The sequence below is a fragment of the Aquarana catesbeiana genome, linkage group LG02, assembly GCF_042186555.1.
Source record: "Aquarana catesbeiana isolate 2022-GZ linkage group LG02, ASM4218655v1, whole genome shotgun sequence".
In the NCBI taxonomy this organism is placed as follows: Eukaryota; Metazoa; Chordata; class Amphibia; order Anura; family Ranidae; genus Aquarana; species Aquarana catesbeiana.
This window is the reverse complement of record NC_133325.1, coordinates 26,241,039-26,260,521: the sequence shown is the minus strand read 5'-3', so window position 1 is coordinate 26,260,521 and position 19,483 is coordinate 26,241,039. Positions and strand designations below refer to the sequence as shown.

The 19,483-nt window shown below is 46.1% G+C and overlaps 1 protein-coding gene across 2 annotated transcripts in view; it reads left to right on the top strand.

Annotated features, from left to right (window-relative positions):
* The first annotated feature begins 1,045 nt into the window (after positions 1–1,045).
* LOC141126716 (uncharacterized) overlaps positions 1,046–19,483 on the top strand; it is a 60,862-nt gene continuing 42,424 nt past the window's right edge. For both annotated transcript variants that reach the window (XM_073612680.1, XM_073612679.1), the window contains exon 1: positions 1,046–1,368. The gene's annotated coding sequence lies outside the window, so the exon portion shown is untranslated. The remainder of the gene's footprint in view (positions 1,369–19,483) is intronic.

Sequence of the window (19,483 nt, the reverse complement as noted above, 5' to 3'; positions counted from 1 at the left end):
TTCCCCTTTATATTGGGGTCTGCAGAATTACCCTTCACATCGGAGTTCCCCTTTACATTGGGGTCTGCATACATTACCCTTCACATCGGAGTTCCCCTTTACATTGGGGTCTGCAGAATTACCCTTCACATCGGAGTTCCGCTTTACATTGGGGTCTGCAGAATTACCCTTCACATCGGAGTTCCCCTTTACATTGGGGTCTGCAGAATTACCCTTCACATCGGAGTTCCCCTTTATATTGGGGTCTGCAGAATTACCCTTCACATCGGAGTTCCCCTTTACATTGGGGTCTGCAGAATTACCCTTCACATCGGAGTTCCCCTTTACATTGGGATCTGCAGAATTACCCTTCACATCGGAGTTCCCCTTTACATTGGGGTCTCCAGAATTACCCTTCACATCGGAGTTCCCCTTTACATTGGGGTCTGCAGAATTACTCTTCACATCGGAGTTCCCCTTTACATTGGGGTCTGCATACATTACCCTTCACATCGGAGTTCCCCTTTACATTGGGGTCTGCAGAATTACCCTTCACATCGGAGTTCCCCTTTACATTGGGGTCTGCATACATTACCCTTCACATCGGAGTTCCCCTTTACTCTCAGTGCTCCCCAGTGAAGGAGATAAATGACTTTCTATGTTCGCCTCCAGCATACAAACTCACCTCACTTCTTGTGCTGGTGGTCATTCACTCTGTAGCTCCAATCTCGCCCCTCTGGACTACAACTCCCATAGTGCCTTGCAGTACCAGAGGGAAGAGAAGGAATGCTGTGATACGTTCTCTCCCCTATGCTGCTAGAAGATTGATTGGAGGAGGGAGGAGAGGGGCGGGACGCTGGAAGAGGGGGCGGTCTTGTGTCCCCGGGATCGCGTGTGTGTGTCTACAGCTGAGGGGGGAGTGGCGACTTCTACAGTAGAGCAGTCAGTCACCAAGCTCCTCCTCTCCCAGCTCCTCCTCTCCCAGCTCTGCAGGTTCACTATAGTGCTGGCTTCTCTCGCTGACAACGCCCCCGTCCACCAGGAAACGCCCCCGTCCACCAGGAAACGCCCCCCCCACCTTTCAGTGTCCCTGTATGATAATGATAATGATAACACACACCCTAATAAAGTTTGGCAAACTGGTTGCTAGGGCGACGTCACATTCTCTCAGAACGAAGCTTTTCCCCCGCGCTTTGCTCCGGTTCCGCCCACCGAGAGAGAGAGTGAGGAGAGAAGACGGAGAGAAGAGCGAGAGAGGAGAGAAGACGGAGAGAGGAGAGAGAAGAGAGAGAGGAGAGAGAGAAGACGGATAGAAGAGAGAGAGGAGAGAGAGACTCTGACAGAGTCAGACGTTCTGAGGACATTGTCCGACAGAACCAACATCAGAAGGTGAGGAAAATTAATCCTGATTGGAGCAAGTCGGGGCCCAACCCTAAAGGGTAGTCTCCCCATGAAGTCTCCCCATCCCCCACTTCTCACCCTCGATTGGTGGCGGTGTGTCCCTAAAGGGCGCCGGAGTGCTGCCCCTCCCCCTCTCCTGGCGCCGCCTCCCCTCTCCTGGCGCTGCCCCTCCCCCTCTCCTGGCGCCCCCCTCTCTCCTGGCGCCGCCCCTCCCCCTCTCCTGGCCCCCCCTCTCTCCTGGCGCCGCCCCTCCCCCTCTCCTGGCGCCCCCTCTCTCCTGGCGCCGCCTCCCCTCTCCTAGCGCCCCCCCTCTCTCCTGGCCCCCCCTCTCTCCTGGCGCCGCCCCTCCCCCTCTCCTGGCCCCCCCTCTCTCCTGGCACCGCCCCTCCCCCTCTCCTGGCGCCCCCCCTCTCTCCTGGCGCCGCCCCTCCCCCTCTCCTGGCGCCCCCCTCTCTCCTGGCGCCGCCCCTCCCCCTCTCCTGGCGCCCCCTCTCTCCTGGCGCCGCCCCCCTCTCTCCTGGCGCCGCCCCTCCCCCTCTCCTGGCCCCCCCTCTCTCCTGGCGCCGCCCCTCCCCCTCTCCTGGCCCCCCCTCTCTCCTGGCGCCGCCCCTCCCCCTCTCCTGGCGCCCCCCCTCTCTCCTGGCACCGCCCCTCCCCCTCTCCTGGCGCCCCCCCTCTCTCCTGGCGCCGCCCCTCCTGGCACCGCTCTAATTATGTATTGCATTAATCTATCTACCCGAAAATAAGACCTAGCGTGATTGTCGGTGATGGCTGCAATATAAGCCCCGCCCCCCCAAATAAGCCCTAGTTAAAGTCCTTGTAGGTCTTATTTTCAGGGTAGGGCTTATTTGGGGGGTGGGGCTTATATTGCAGCCATCACCGACAATCACGCTAGGTCTTATTTTCGGGGTATGGTCGCTGCTGACACCCCCTATTCAGGTGTCCGGCCCCCTTTTCGGGCACCTGAATTACAGCCAGGGGGGGGGGGTTTGGTTTTTTTTGGAAGTGCCTGATTAGAGCCATTGGCTCTAATAGGTGTCCAAAAAAAAAATGTGAGAAGCGAACGCAACGCTGTGCGTTCACTTCTCACTCAGCTGTAGGTTAGGAAAGCGAAGGAATTCGCTTTTCCTAACATTGAACCACCTCTCAGCCAATCAGGTGCGCCAGGTCTGTGTTACCTGTCATCTGATTGGCTGAAGCGACAGGCGCTGTGATTGCACCACCTATCAGGCATCCAATCGGGAGGAGGAGCTGGCGGGAGAAGACATCAGGTGGGGGGGGGGCGGGGGAAGGCATGGAGGACACCGCTTGCCGCCGGTCACCCGCTGCCCACCGGAGAAAAGGTAAAATGGCGGACGGGCGGCACAGTGGCAACATTTGGGGCACAATGATAATAGAATGTCCATTAAAAAAGATGAAAGTTGGTGAATGAAGATATCCATATGGAAATGAAGTGATTGTGAATGAAACTTTTCCACCAGTGCTGCCCGTCACCTGAGGGAAAAAAGATGGAGGCTTACCAGAAAGCCCGCGACCGCCCTTATTCAGGGGGTTCAAAACAGACCAATCAGGAAACACAGGAACACTTTGGGATCTTCTAAACTTCCCTCCAAGGCAGCCGGTCAGTATGAGTAGAAGGCACCTAAACGGCGCGGCGTTCCCAGGAGATCATCCCTATGTTACAAGCTTTCCGATAGGTCCGGCATACAACGGGGGGAGAAAAAAAAAGAGGGGGAGACTCCAATAGTGTAGAACTTCTTTCGGGAGTTTATTTAAAATACTCAAGTGACAAAAACAATCCTCGCAAGGAATAAAAAAAACGGCTCTGCTAGTATCAAAAACAAGACGTGCGTGCGCAATGCGTGGCGACCCTTGTTACGACCGTTTCATCACAACTGACGTCATCAGGGGTACGCAAGCACGCACGCGCAATGCGCTTTATATAAGCAAACGGCAGAAGCAAAAAGCGCAGCCATTGGTAACTAAAATGACACTCAGAGCCTATTGGTCAAATCACAGATGGCCTTAATGGTCAGAGCTAAAGGTAAACTGATTCAGTTAAAGGAATTTTTAACGTGGATTTCCACCCACTTTTACAACTCTTCAGCATCCCTCACTAAACTGTGCGCTGTAAACAAATTGGATATTTTTAAATTTTTTTCTCAGCACCTACTATATATCTGCTGTATTCATTTTTCACTTCCTCCTCCCTGGCCGTGGCCCATCGCATCATTTCCTGTTTGCAATGCCTTCTGGGAAGGGGCAGCAACTTCCTCTGACACTGCCGTTGCTATGGAAACCTGACCTGAAACCTATTACACTGCTTGTGCTGCACTGAGCATGTGCGAGATCTGCAAGGGTGAGATCCAGGAAGAAATACAGTCTGGCTTCAGATGCCCACACTTAAAATGGCCACGGCCTGCTGTAAGTTTATAAAATAACAAACTACTGCTATAAACTAACAAAACAGACCTTAGTTTACAGACTAACATTACTAGAATACATTAAGCTTGTGTATTATAGGGGGATTTTTATTTAAAAAGTATCATTTCAGCCGGAACACCACTTTAACTCCCCCCCCCCAGATATAACACTGCTCAGAATACACCTAAAGAGGTAATAGTGGAAAGTGGTAATGAACACTGCCATCTTGTGGATGTCTACTAAACTAATTAAACACAAAATGATATATGTTAAACAATCACATATTAAACATATATGTGAAACGCATACATTAAAAATAAATGTCAACTATTTAGACCAAAAAATAAAAATATAAAATAAAAATGCGACCCATGAAATATGGGAAGGTTTCTAAAAAAAAAAAAAACGTAATTGCTAAAAGCGAAGCTCTTTATACGCAATAAGCTTAAATTTAACAAAAAAAGACAATCTTAACCCCTTCCCGCCGGGCGTGCGCAGATGTGCGGCCTCGGCTTTCGGGGGTTATACCGGGATGATGCCCACAGCTGCAGGCTTCATCCCGGTACCGTTGTTTAGAGCGGGCTAACGGCTATCCAGATATAACAACCGATGCGGCTAAAAGCTGCTCGGCTGTTATACCGGAGGAGCGGGAGGGGGCGCTCTTACGGGGCCTCTGTTCCATCGGCTGCCTCCGGTGGCTGGGGGCGGACTGGAACCAAGCCGTGAGCGGCTTGGTTCCAGCCTCCTAATAGTAAACACGGAAGCGACGTCACAACGTCACTTCCCGTTTACTCGGCTGCCAATGGTGCCAGTATTAAAAAAATACACAGTATTCAGAATCGCCGTTTTCGGCGATCTGAATACTTTGAAGTGGAAAGGAGGGATCGGGGGGTCTTTTAGACCCCCAATCCCTCCATAAAGAGGACCTGTCACCACCTATTACTGTCACAAGGGATGTTTACATTCCTTGTGACAGCAATAAAAGTGATCAAAATTTTTTTTTTTTTTTTAAACACAATTTATACATTTAAAAAGAAATCAAATAAATAATAAAAAAAATAAAAATTTTTAAAGTGCCCCCATCCCCGTGAGCTCGCACAGCAAAGAAAACGCATACGGAAGTCGCGCCCGCATATGTAAACGGTGTTCAAATCACACATGTGAGGTATCGCCGCGATCGTCAGAGCGAGAGCAATAATTCTAGCACTAGACCTCCTCTGTAACTCTAACAAAAAAAAAAGCGTCGCTTATGGAAATTCTTAGGTACCGTAGTTTGTCGCCATTCCACAAGTGCGTGCAGTTATAAAGCGTGACATGTTTGGTATCTATTTACTCGGCGTAACATCATCATTCACATTATACAAAAAAATTGGGGTAACTTTACTGTTTGGATTTTTTAAAATTCATGAAATTGTCCCTTTTCCAAGAATTTGCGTTTAGAACACCGCTACACAAATACCGTGTGATATAAAATATTGCAACAATCTCCATTTTATTCTCTAGATTCTCTGCTAAAAAAATATATATATATAATGTTTGGGGGCTCTAAGTAATTTTCTAGCAAACAATACAGATTTTAACTTGTAAACACCAAATTTCAAAAATAGGCTTAGTCATGAAAGGGTTATATATATCCAAGAGACCATTGAGAATAAACAGCATATTATATAAACTCTAATAAAATGACATTAACCACTTCAGCCCCGGAAGAATTTACCCCTCTTCCTGACCAGAGCACTTTTTGAGATTCGGCACTGCGTCGCTTTAACTGACAATTGCTCGGTCGTGCGACGTTGCTCCCAAACAAAATTGACGTCCTTTTTTTCCCACAAATAGGGCTTTCTTTTGGTGGTATTTGATCGCCTCTGCGGTTTATATTGTTTGCGCTATAAACAAAAATATAGCGACAATTTTGGAAAAAACGCATTATTTTTTACTTTTTGCTATAATAAATATCCCCCAAAAATATATAAAAAAACGATTTTTTTCCTCAGTTTAGACCGATACGTATTCTTCTACATATTTCTGGTAAAAAAAAAATCGCAATAAGCGATTATTGATCGGTTTGCGCAAAAGTTATAGCGTTTACAAAATAGGGGATAGTTTTTTGGCATTTTTATTAAAAATTTTTTTTCTTTTTTTAAATGGTGGCGATCAGCAATTTTTATCGTGACTGCGACATTATGGCGGACACATCGGACATTTTTGACACATTTTTGGGACCATTGTCATTTATACAGCAATCAGTGCTATAAAAATGCATTAATTCCTGTGTAAATGACACTGGCAGTGAAGGAGTTAACCACTAGGGGGCGGGGAGGGGTTAAATCAGTACTAGGGAGTGATTACTAACTGTCAGGGGGAGGGGCTGTGTGTGTGACGTCACTGATCTCTGTTCCGATGACAGGGAGCAGAGATCAGTGACACTGTCACTAGGCAGAACAGGGAGATGCTGTTTACATCAGCATCTCCCCGTTCTTCCTCCCCGTGAGCGATCGCGGCGATCGAGTCCGCAGGACTCGCGACCCGACTCACGGAGCTTGCCACGCACGCGCCCACTGACCGCCTTTTAAAGGGGAACGTACAGGTACGTGATTTTACCTGTACAAGCCCTTCTGCCGCAGTATATGTGCGTGAGGCAGTCGGCAGGCGGTTAAGGTGGTGTTCCGGCCAAAATTATACTTTTTAAATAAAAATCCCCCTATAATACACAAGCTTAATGTATTCTAGTAAAGTTAGTCTGTAAACTAAGGTCTGTTTTGTTAGTTTATAGCAGTAGTTTGTTATTTTATAAACTTACAGCAGGCCGTGGCCATCTTAAGTGTGGGCATCTGAAGCCAGACTGTATTTCTTCCTGGATCTCATCCTTGCAGATCTCGCACATGCTCAGTGCAGCACAAGCAGTGTAATAGGTTTCAGGTCAGGTTTCCATAGCAACGGCAGTGTCAGAGGAAGTTGCCGCCCCTTCCCAGAAGGCATTGCAAACAGGAAATGATGCGATGGGCTGCGGCCAGGGAGGAGGAAGTGAAAAAATGAATACAGCAGATATACAGTAGGTGCTGAGAAAAAAAATAAAAAAATATCCAATTCGTTTACAGCGCACAGTTTAGTGAGGGATGCTGAAGAGTTGTAAAAGTGGGTTACATTAGGTGCTTAAAAATGTCTAAAATTAGTAGCCCCCCCTAAATAATACCCGAGGATTGTCAGACAACAGAGGTCCGAGGATACGATCATTTTTAATTACTGGCCAATGCCTCTTGGTTATTCTCTTTATAGCCCAATGCCGGCTAGAATAGGTAGTGAGAAAGGCTAGGCCCAAATCCTCTCTATTCTCGACCTGAGGGGGTTTATCACCCAAAAGATCTTTACGATCCCTACTCCCCACCTCAGTAATCAAAGAATCAAAGGTTGCACTATCATAGCCCTTACTCCAAAAATCTAGATTTTAAGACTAGGGCCTCTCTATGTAATCCATCCACATCGCAACAGTTCCGCCTCAGGTGCAAAAATTGGCACGCTCGCACGCATTGCGCACGCGCGTCTTGTTTTTGATACTAGCAGAGCCGTTTTTTTTATTCCTTGCGAGGATTGTTTTTGTCACTTGAGTATTTTAAATAAACTCCCGAAAGAAGTTCTACACTATTGGAGTCTCCCCCTCTTTTTTTTTCTCCCCCCGTTGTATGCCGGACCTATCGGAAAGCTTGTAACATAGGGATGATCTCCTGGGAACGCCGCGCCGTTTAGGTGCCTTCTACTCATACTGACCGGCTGCCTTGGAGGGAAGTTTAGAAGATCCCAAAGTGTTCCTGTGTTTCCTGATTGGTCTGTTTTGAACCCCCTGAATAAGGGCGGTCGCGGGCTTTCTGGTAAGCCTCCATCTTTTTTCCCTCAGGTGACGGGCAGCACTGGTGGAAAAGTTTCATTCACAATCACTTCATTTCCATATGGATATCTTCATTCACCAACTTTCATCTTTTTTGCTTTTAATGGACATTCCATTATCACTTGCACCTTATTAGTATGATTGCATATATTGGTATTATTGCATATATTGCTATCATTGTATTGCTATCATTGTATTTGACCAGCACTACTGCACTTTATTATACACCATTTCATTATTTCATTATTTGTGGCACCTATCTAGCGCTGCACTTATTTTTTATTGTTTATTCTTTGTGCCCTCATGTTGGGGTTATAGTGTCCAGCTGCAGGATATTTTTTCTAATAGTCATTTTTTGTCATTTTTCACCATTTTTTTGCACCTAGCGCAATTCTTCTTTTTACAATTTGGGGCACAGTGGCTGCATTTGATGGTTTTTTTTTTTTTCAGAATTTTTCTGTTTGTTTGCGCCCCCCTAAAAATTTTAAGCACCAGCCGCCACTGCCCTCATTTATTACTGTCCTCCACTTGAGACGCACTGAGAACTGAGGGGACACTAATAAAGGCCTCCTCCTCCTCCTCCTGGCCCCATACAGCCTATCTGACAGGGCCGGGGAAAATGAGGAAATCTGGAATCCGCACACCGGTCTGATGATAAGTGCTTTTATTATAAAAGCTGGATCACAAAAGTATACAGAACACTACAGCAGAAGTGTACAGAGATCCGCTGACGCGTTTCGCACTCATGACGAGTGCTTACTCATAGCTATCTGACAGGGCCCCCTTTAGATTTATCAGTTCCTCTCTCTATAGCCTCAACTGCACAGATGAATGAATAGGAAGCGCTCTGAGTCTTCCTGCTCATTCACAAACTGAAGTAAACGCAGTTTACTATTATTCGGCGATGAATGGACACAGGTGTGATTGGTACCAATCGCTCACTGTGTTCATTCAGGAATGGAAGGGGTCAGTAAATTACACGGGAAAGAGAATAATTGCGCTAATTACAGTCCATATAGCCAGTAGCAGGGCGTAGCAGTTCAAGTATTTGTATATAGATGAAAAGAACAAAAGGCACCACACTGGTATGATGACAGATGAGTGTCCCACCATTAAATAAAAAACATGCTTACCAGATAGCAAGCATATTTGGGCAGATGACATTAGCCCAGCCCAGGCCTTTGCTTTCTACGGTCAGAGCTCTGCATACAGGTTGATACGAACCCTCAATTGGATATTATAGATCCGTGGCTCAGTAGATGATATGACAATCAGCCCAAAAAAGAAAGAAATGATATGGACCAGGGGTCTCAAATTGCCTGAGGGCCACATGACAAGTTTTCATATCCCATGGGGGGGCGCATGCAAACTTTCAAACTTCAAAAACAATAAACTATAAACAGTTTTAGTCACTGCTGACTGCCAGATGCTCGGCAGTGTTTGCTGTGTGTTAGATGAGCCAAGTTTGCTTTAAGTGAGTTAGCAGTTAAGACCCAAACAGCAGACGCATTATTAAACCAGCACTGATGTCAACAAAACACATTATTAAACCAGCACTGATGTCAACAAAACACATTATTAAACCAGCACTGATGTCAGCAAAACAAATTATTAAACCAGCACTGATGTCAGCAAAACAAATTATTAAACCAGCACTGATGTCAGCAAAACGCATTATTAAACCCAGCATTGCCCCCCACACTGCACAAATACCCCCCACAATCCATAAATACCCCCCACACTCCATAAATACCCCCCACACACAGATTTTTACCCCAGTCACCCCACTAAGGACTTGCCTCAGTGTGATGGCTCACTCACCTCTCCTCAAGTCAGCTCCTGGCTTCAACACAGGGTACCCAGAGAAGGACACAATGTCCCGCCCTGAGGTGGCAGCAGGACCCTGGATCTGGGGCTCTGATCAAACACCAGTGCCTAGGTGGGCGGGGCGATGGGCAGATCCTTCCTCCGCTCTGTTCTCTCTCTGGGCTGAAGCAGTGTGCAGCAGAGAGGACACGAAGATGGAGACAAAGCTCTTCGGCGCTTTCCCCTCTGCGGTGCAAAACCGTCCAGGATCGGCCCTGCCTGCGGGCCATTTATAACCAGTCCGTGTATCATACAATATTACGCTATGGTCTATAGCAGTGGTCTCAAAGTACCGACCCGCGGGCCATTTGCGGTCCGCTGTACTTTGAGACCACTGCTATAGACCATAGCGTACTATTGTATGATACACGGAACACCCCAGTGATGATTAGACACAGACAAGTGAACCGCCACCTTACAGAGATCACGCTTACCAGACAGCCCACAGAGATAAACATGTGGCTTTAGCTCAGCCCAGGCCTTTAATTCCACAGCAGATCCCAAATTGCTAGGAGATGATAGATTCTCGGACAGTGATATATGATCCGTAACTCCGTAGGTGATAAATAAATAATCAGCCCCCAAAAAAAGGATAAAGCAGACCATAGTGTAATACTGTCTAAACCCGGTTTAATGAATCAATTTAAATGTTTACACTTACATTTAAACGTGTATAAAATCACATAAAAAAAACGAAGCCGCCCGGTTATAATACAAACTTCCGTCCTGCTCAACGAGATGGCGTGGTGACGTCAGCACGTTACCTCCTCATACGCGTTGCGTCACATATGACATTCTCAATGGGGGAGGCTTAGTTTTTTTAACCACTTGCCGACCGCCTCACGCAGATATACTGTGGCAGAATGACACGGGCAGGCAAAATCACGTACCTGGTACGTGATCTGCCTCCCGCGGGCGGGGGGTCCGATCGGACCCCCCGTTGCCCGAGGCGATCAGAGGTGAGGGGAGGCCATCCATTCGTGGCCCCCCCATCGCTCCTAGCCAATGAGATTCTTCCTCTGCTGCTGTATAGTAAACAGCAGCAGAGGAAATTATGTCATCTCTCCTCGGATCGGTATTTTCCGTTCCGGCACCGAGGAGAGAAGACATCGATGTGAGTGCACAACACACACAGTAAAACACACCAGGCACACTTTACACCCCCCGATCACCCCCACCCCCCCCCCCCCGTCACACTGACACCAAGCACTTTTTTGTTTTTTTCTGATTACTGCATTGGTGTCAGTTTGTGACAGTTAGTGTGGTAGGGCAGTTAGTGTTAGCCCCCTTTAGGTCTAGGGTACCCCAGTTAGGGGGTACCCTAGTTAGGGAGGTAAATATTTAGGTTCGCCGTCAGCGTTTTATAACGTCAGGGACCCCCATATACTATCTACTACCATATACTATATATAGTATATACCATATACTATAAAGGTTTTAACCCCTTGATTGCCCCCTAGTTAACCCTTTCACCACTGATCACCGTATAACTGTTGCGGGTGACGCTGGTTAGTTCGTTTATTTTTTATAGTGTCAGGGCACCCGCCGTTTATTACCGAATAAAGGTTTAGCCCCCTGATCCCCGGCGGTGATATAAATTAGGTTTTAGGGTCAGTCAAGGTCTGCGTCGCCCCAGGCAGCGTCAGGTTAGCGCCAGTACCGCTAACACTCACGCACGCACCGTACACCTCCCTTAGTGGTATAGTATCTGAACGGATCAATATCTGATCCGATCAGATCTATACTAGCGTCCCCAGCAGTTTAGGGTTCCCAAAAACGCAGTGTTAGCGGGATCAGCCCAGATACCTGCTAGCACCTGCGTTTTGCCCCTCCGCCCGGCCCAGCCCACCCAAGTGCAGTATCGATCGATCACTGTCACTTACAAAACATTAAACGTATAACTGCAGCGTTCGCAGAGTCAGACCTGATCCCTGCGATTGCTAACAGTTTTTTTGGTAGCGTTTTGGTGAACTGGCTAGCACCAGTGGCCTAGTACACCCCGGTCGTAGTCAAACCAGCACTGCAGTAACACTTGGTGACGTGGCGAGTCCCATAAGTGCAGTTCAAGCTGGTGAGGTAGATAAAACATAAAAAAGCAAAAAAATATTAAAGAAAAAAAAAAAAAAAAAGCATCCCTATCCCCCCTGCTCTCGCGCAAAGGCGAACGCAATCGTCTGTTTGGCGTCAAATGTAAACAGCAATTGCACCATGCATGTGAGGTATCACCGCGAAGGTCAGATCGAGGGCAGTAATTTTAGCAGTAGACCTCCTCTGTAAATCTAAAGTGGTAACCTGTAAAGGCTTTTAAAGGCTTTTAAAAATGTATTTAGTTTGTCACCACTGCACGTTTGTGCGCAATTTTAAAGCATGTCATGTTTGGTATCCATGTACTCGGCCTAAGATCATCTTTTTTATTTCATCAAACATTTGGGCAATATAGTGTGTTTTAGTGCATTAAAATGTAAAAAAGTGTGTTTTTTCCCCAAAAAATGCGTTTGAAAAATCGCTGCGCAAATACTGTGTGAAAAAAAAAATTAAACACCCACCATTTTAATCTGTAGGGCATTTGCTTTAAAAAAATATATAATGTTTGAGGGTTCAAAGTAATTTTCTTGCAAAAAAAAAAAATTTTTTCATGTAATCAAAAAGTGTCAGAAAGGCCTTTGTCTGTCTTCAAGTGGTTAGAAGAGTGGGTGATGTGTGACATAAGCTTCTAAATGTTTCTAAATGTTCAAGCCCCCCCCAAATGACCCCATTTTGGAAAGTAGACACCCCAAGCTATTTGCTGAGAGGCATGTCGAGTCCATGGAATATTTTATATTGTGACACAAGTTGCGGGAAAAAGAAATTTTTTTTTTTTTTGCACAAAGTTGTCACTAAATGATATATTGCTCAAACATGCCATGGGAATATGTGAAATTACACCCCAAAATACATTCTGTTGCTTCTCCTGAGTATGGGGATACCACATGTGTGGGACTTTTTGGGAGCCTAGCCGTGTACGGGACCCCGAAAACCAATCACCGCCTTCAGGATTTCTAAAGCTGTAAATTTTTGATTTCACTCTTCACTACCTATCACAGTTTCGGAGGCCATGGAATGCCCAGGTGGCACAAAACCCCCCCAAATGACCCCATTTTGGAAAGTAGACACCCCAAGCTATTTGCTGAGAGGTATAGTGAGTATTTTGCAGACCACACTTTTTGTCACAAAGTTTTGAAAATTGAAAAAAGAAAAAAAAATACATTTTTATTGTCTTTCTTCATTTTCAAAAACAAATGAGAGCTGCAACATGCCTCTCAGCAATTTCCTTGGAGTGTCTACTTTCCAAAATGGGGTCATTTGGGGGGGGGTTTTGTACCGCCCTACCATTTTAGCACCTCAAGAAATGACATAGGCAGTCATAAACTAAAAGCTGTGTAAATTCCAGAAAATGTACCCTAGTTTGTAGACGCTATAACTTTTGCACAAACCAATAAATATACGCTTATTGACATTTTTTTTACCAAAGACATGTGGCTGAATACATATTGGCCTAAATGTATGACTAAAATTGAGTTTATTTGATTTTTTTTATGGTTCAATAAGTTTTTATTGTTTTAAACAGATAGTCAAACATAAAAGAAAGGGGAAAAACATTGCCAGTTGCCTGACATCAGGTCTCCTGGTCTACAAATATGATTCATATAGATAACAAATACAGTGCAATCGAAAACATGTGCCAAAGTCATTAGAAATCAAACTTAACGTTAGGCTCGTAGATCTATGTCTGATTGATATGTAAATGTTGTTCTCCCATAACTCTGGGCGCCCCGTTGGGAACCCGCTGCACCCAGAAGTCAGGGAAACTGAGCAGATAAACAAGAACCAAAATTTTCAGAATTATTTTAATGACAAAATTCCAGGTCTCCTAAAAAGTGGAGACTGGGGAAGAGGAGTAGGAAATAACAGAATAGAAAAGAAAGAAAATGAGTATAGGAAAGGTAGTAGGGGGGTAGAAAGAGGGGGAAGGGGGTATTGAGACAGCGAGCCTCCATCCGTGACAAGGCCCATAGCCCGAGCATATAGACCTACCGATAAGAAGGTTTAAGCTCTTAGGTGGAATTCATCCTTGAGAGCCTTTGTTTAAGTTTATCTGAAGTAGAGTAATTCCTCCAAATACTCCAGACAAAGGAAAACTTTGCTTGTTTGTCCAAAGCCTTGGCTTGCATTTCCTCCATGAGCATGATGTCATTTAACTCACCTACCCATTCCATTAGAGAGGGAGGCGTAGTGGTTTTCCAGTGCCTGGGTATTAGATGTCGTCCAGCACTGATAAAGAATTTTAGGAGGTTATTTTTTTGTGACTTGACAGTGCCGGAAAGTATAGAAAGAAGGGCGATGGAGGGTGAGGGCATTAGTGGTTTATCATAAATTTCTGAGTAGATCTGGAAGATTTGTGTCCAAAATGGGAGAAGTACGTCACCTTCCCACCAGATATGGATGTAGGTACCTTTCATTGATTTGCATCTCCAGCATGTGTCTGAGTTAGATGGAAACATGATCCTGAGGGTAGTTGGCACCCGATACCACCTTGATAACAAGTTGTAGTATTTTTCTTGCGTGTAGCTCGAAATGGATGTCTTATGTGTGAACAGAAAAGCTTTATTCCATTCTGCCTCAGTTATCCCTTTCCCAATCTCCACTGACCATTTTGTGGTGTATGTAGGTAAGGTGCCATGGGTGTGTTCTAGGATCAATTGATACGTCAATGATAAGGTATGTCGAGCGGTGTCAGAGAATGTGCACAGTTGTTCGAACCCGGTCAGGAGTCTGTGAATCTGTTTAGATTTGTGGAGCTTTTTACAGTAAGAGGTCAGATGTCCACGGATGAGCCGTGTCATTTTGGCAGTATCTTCCAATGGGGTGGATATAAAGGTGTCTAAGGTGTTGTCGACAAACTGCCATGCTGTGGGCCAGGAGTCCCTGTTGTAATTATCTATAGTGTGTGTTGAGCTGCTTTCTGTAAAATTTGGGTTATCGAACAGAGGGGTGAGGGGGCTTGGTTCAGATGACAATGAGTAGCTGTCTCTCCTGCGATACCAGATTGCGAGTGCATCTCTGGTAAGAGGGGACAGCGTTAAAAGTGATTTGTAAGTCCGCTCATAGCCCGAAAGAAGCGCTCGGAGATCATGTGGAGATAGATCTTGTTCCACAGATGTGGAGGCTTTGATTATTGGATGGGGAAACCACTCGAGGATGCGGGAGATCACTGCCGATGTATGATGCAGCTCAAAATCGGGCATGCCTAACCCGCCTTTTGTGATAGGAGAGCATAGAAGTTTAGGTTTCAGCCTCAGGTGGCTACCTCTCCACACAAATCGAATAGCCATTGATCGTAAGGAGCGAAAAAAATGCCATGGGGAGGGCCTGAAATAGGTAAAGCAACTTGGGGAGTATGTCCATTTTTAATGTGTTCATGCGACCTACCCAGGACAATGGTAGATCATTCTGAACCTCCGTGCGGTGTCGAAGTTTTTTGAGTAGAGGGCCAAAGTTCAGGGGATAGATATCTGAAGAGAGTTTTGGTATGGCCGTGCCTAAGTATGATATAGAGTTTGCACGCCATTGAAACGAGAAGTTGGATTGGAGGGAGGAGAGTGTAGAATGCGACAAAGAAAGGTTCAGGGCTTCCGTTTTAGAGATGTTTAGTTTATAATTACTAAAACGACCAAATCTATCTATCTCTGCAAGTATGGAGGGTATGCTAATATGAGGTTGGGTTACATAAAGAAGCAGATCATCTGCGTATAAGGAGAGCTTACATTGGGAGGAGGGAGTCTGTATGCCCTGTATGTTAGGATTCGATCTGATGGCTTGGGCCAGGTGTTCTATTACCAGGGCGAACAGGAGGGGGGAAAGGGGGCAGCCCTGTCTGGTGCCATTAGTGATCGTGAGTTTTTCGGATTGAGCGCCATTCACTAGAACTGTGGCAGAGGGTGTAGAGTAGAGGGACATAATGCGTGCCAGCATTTTCGGGCCTAAACCTAATTGGGAAAGAGTGGCTTGGAGAAAAGACCAGCTGACCCTATCAAAGGCCTTCTCTGCATCACAGGAGAGAAGGCAAGTCGGAATCTTATGGCGTTGAGCGTATGTAATTAAATGTATGGTCTTGGTGGTGTTGTCCCTGGCCTCTCGGCCAGGGACAAAGCCCACTTGGTCCCTGTGTATGGTTTTCGGTAGCAAAGGAGATAAACGGTTTGCAAGGATCTTTGCGTATAGCTTTAGATCAATATTCAGGAGGGATATTGGTCTATAATTGGGGCAGAGAGAGGGGTCTTTACCAGATTTAGGGATGACGACTATTTGGGCTTGGAGTATAGAGGAAGAGAGGGCAATGTTCTCGTTAATGGCATTAAAAGCCCTCGCTAGCAAAGGTGAAAGTTGAGGTGCGAACATTTTGTAAAAGCGTGAAGAAAAGCCATCCGGGCCAGGGCTCTTGCCATTTTTAAGAGTCTTTATGACGGTTAGGAATTCCGTTTCAGATAGGGAGGACTCAAGGTCCTCGACATCTGAAGTGGAGAAGGATGGAAGTGCCGTCTCCTGGATGTATGAGGACAAGTCTTGTGAGGTAGGTATAGGGGACGGGAACCCGGGGGGCGAGGTTGTATAGGGTAGAGTAATATTGGCGGAATTCTTCAGCTATCCCTGGGTTATGCATTATTTTACCTGTAATGGGAGAGTTTATAAACGGGATCGAACGCCTGGCTTGTCGGGGTTGAAGTGTGTTCGCTAGATGTCTGCCACATTTTTTGGCTTGTGAATAGTGGACAAATCGCCCTTTGTCGAGAGCTATTAGAGACCTCTCCGCAAAAATTAGCAAGAGGTCTCTCCTAGCATTGGTAAGTTCTAGGAGAATCGCACTGTCTGGGTTTTTTTTTTTATGCGGCTATGGCTATGGTGGTGAGAAGGCGTGTCGTGTCCGCAGTGCGGGCACGTTTAAATCGGGACCCATGTTGAATAAGTTTGCCCCTAAGCACGCATTTAAGGGCTTCCCATTTCGTAAGCGGGTTAGTGGTGTCTTGGGCGTGATCCGACACAAAGTGTTTAATGGTCTGCACAATATCTTGTGAGCATACTGAGTCTAGTAAGAGATTATCGTTTAGTCTCCAAGAAGAGAATCGTTTATGTGCGGGGATATTCCCCAAGTTCATGTGTATGGGGGCATGATCTGACCAAAGGGTAAGGCCAATAGAAGCGGAGGGTGAGAAATCTAGTAGGGATTGGGAGATGAAAAGGTAGTCCAGTCTGCTGTAAGAGGTATGTGCGGGGGAAAAATAGGTGTAGTCCTTAGTGCTAGGATGAAGCATCCTCCACACATCCACAAGGGATAAGTCAGCTAGGAGTGTTCTCATTTTGGTCAGGGAAGATGGAGAGATTGAGGACTTACCAGTCAAGGAATCAAGATGAGGTATCAAGGCAGCATTGAGATCTCCTCCCAGGATCATGTTAGTTGTGCAGAATCTTTTCAGACGGGAAACCACCGAGGAGAGGAATTGTTGTTGATTCTGATTTGGAGAGTATACGTTAATAATAGTATAAATGACATTCATGTATGATAGTTTAACGAAAATATATCTACCTAGAGGGTCAATATAAGTATCAAGAAGGGTCGGGGTAAATGATGCGTGGAATGCTATAGAAACCCCTTTAGATTTTGCTGAGGGGTTAGTACTGTGAAACCAAACGGGGTCATTTTTATGGAGAAATTGTGGGATTTTGTCTGTTCTAAAATGGGTTTCTTGCAAGAGAAGAATTTGGGTCCGTAATTTGTGAAAGTGATATAATATTTGCCGTCTCTTCTCTGGAATGTTAAGGCCCCTACAATTTAATGAGGAGACTTTTAAGGAGGTTTGTGCAGCCATACAAAAGCGAATTTAAATGGTGGATAAAAATAATCAGAAGGGAGGCTCCCTGTCTCAAAGGAACGCATGGAGGAGAAGAAGAGGGGAGAAGAAGGACATCTAGTGGTGGAATGAGAGAAGGATAGTAAGAAAAGTGATGAGAGAAGGAACACAAAAGTAGAGATAGGAAATCGAGGCCTAAACAGCCTCACTAATTGTGTTGTGAACAACATATCAGCTAAGACCGCTATGGGCGCTGAAGATCCTAAGTGGGGGGTTCGCGGTCAATGCACAGAGGAGCCCGCACACGCGGGGCGACAATAGAGAAAAAAGGTTTTATATAACTATGAACATAATAGCTTAGGGCTCCGAATTGCTGGACGAGTGATAAATAACTATATGTAATACTCGGGGGGAATAAATCCTCCCAAGATACACTAGAACTCGAACAGCGTACAGAGCTTCTTACCCAGTATCGAAACATAAACAGTTCTGGTCTAAAAGGGGGTAGGGGGGAGGGGAGGGTTGGGATGAGACAAGTGGAGGGAACAATGGTCAATCTTAGGAATGTTTCCTATACCACAGAAAGTCATACATCTAAATGAGATATTTTAAAACTATAACATGAAACCTGTAATGAAAAAAAAATAAGAAAGAAAATGGATCAGTAGTATAGTGTCCAGATGAAGGTCTAGACAGGGATGTCTTCACCAGCCTAGGGCCTGTAAAGAAAATTATGATCAAGTATCAAAAATAAAGGGTCATCCCTCCGTCGCTGTGGAGAAGTCCGGTTTGGATCGTTTGTTCTTCTTCGTTTGCTTCTGCCATCCTGGTGCAGCTTTGAAACCAGGAGTGGCTGCATGAAGTGGCCAGTCGGGGATGGAGATCTGTGGCAGCTCAAAAGTCCCGAGGAACTTGGGGAGATCCCCTAGCGTGCGGAATGTCACGGATTTCCCCTCATGGGGATGCGAACAAGTTAAAGGGAAAGCCCCAGCGGTATTTAATTTGTGTCACTTGGAGGGCACCTGTAAGGGGTTTTAGAGCACGTCTCATGTCCAGGGTCATTTTAGAGATGTCCGGAAGCAAAGAGATCGGGGTGCCATTGAAGAGTATAGCATTTTGTGAACGTGCGGCTTCCATAATGGCATCTTTAATCGCATAGAAGTGCACCCTGCAAATAACATCTCTGGGGTGTTCCAAGTTAGGATTCTTAGGGCCGAGGGCTCTGTGGACACGATCAAGTACCAAAGGGGCATCTTTGTCTTTCTGGAGCAGTTCGTTAAACGTGGCAATGACTGCAGGGGCTAGGTCTTTGGTTTCAACAGATTCTGGGAGACCGCGTATGCGTATGTTGTTACGTCTGGCCCTGTTTTCTTGGTCATCTTGATGGTACATCAATTGCTGGATCTGCAGAGTGTGCTCATGTAGAATGGTTTTGTGTGTTTGCAGTGTGGACGTAGTCTCCTCCATATTATGGTCCACTTCCGCAATCCTATTAGTGACATCCCTGCGCAGTTCTGAAATCTCTTGCTTGTATGAGCGCTCCAGTCGCTGTACACGGGCCTCAAAATCATGTCTAGTTGGGAGTGCTTTAATGTATGTCTCCATGTGCCATCCACCATAGGATCTGCGAGAGTCTGGGGAATGACATGCAGAGCGGACCGAGCCGGTCTCTGAGTCAGGGGGGGACAGAGGACGCTGCCTGGTCTTCATGTGGGGAGTGGAGCGCTGAGACACAGCTCCCTGTGAGGCCGCATGTGTGCCTGAGTTCCGGGCCGGCGCCATCTTGGGGGGGGCCGGAGTGATTTTGCCCCAAACGGGTGAAGAAACGATCAATATCCCCTTCAAGATGTGGATCGGGGGTATGATGCCTGTCTCCCCCGCCTCTCCTCCCCATAACAGACCTTATTGCTGGTGCTGGGAAGTGCTGAGAGCTTCGGATTGTCCGGCATGTGCGGGAGCGCCAGAGGGGAACGTCCTACTTCCTCATGCGCTCGGCCACGCCCCCACTTGGATTTTTTTTATAACAAAAAGTAGAAAATATCAT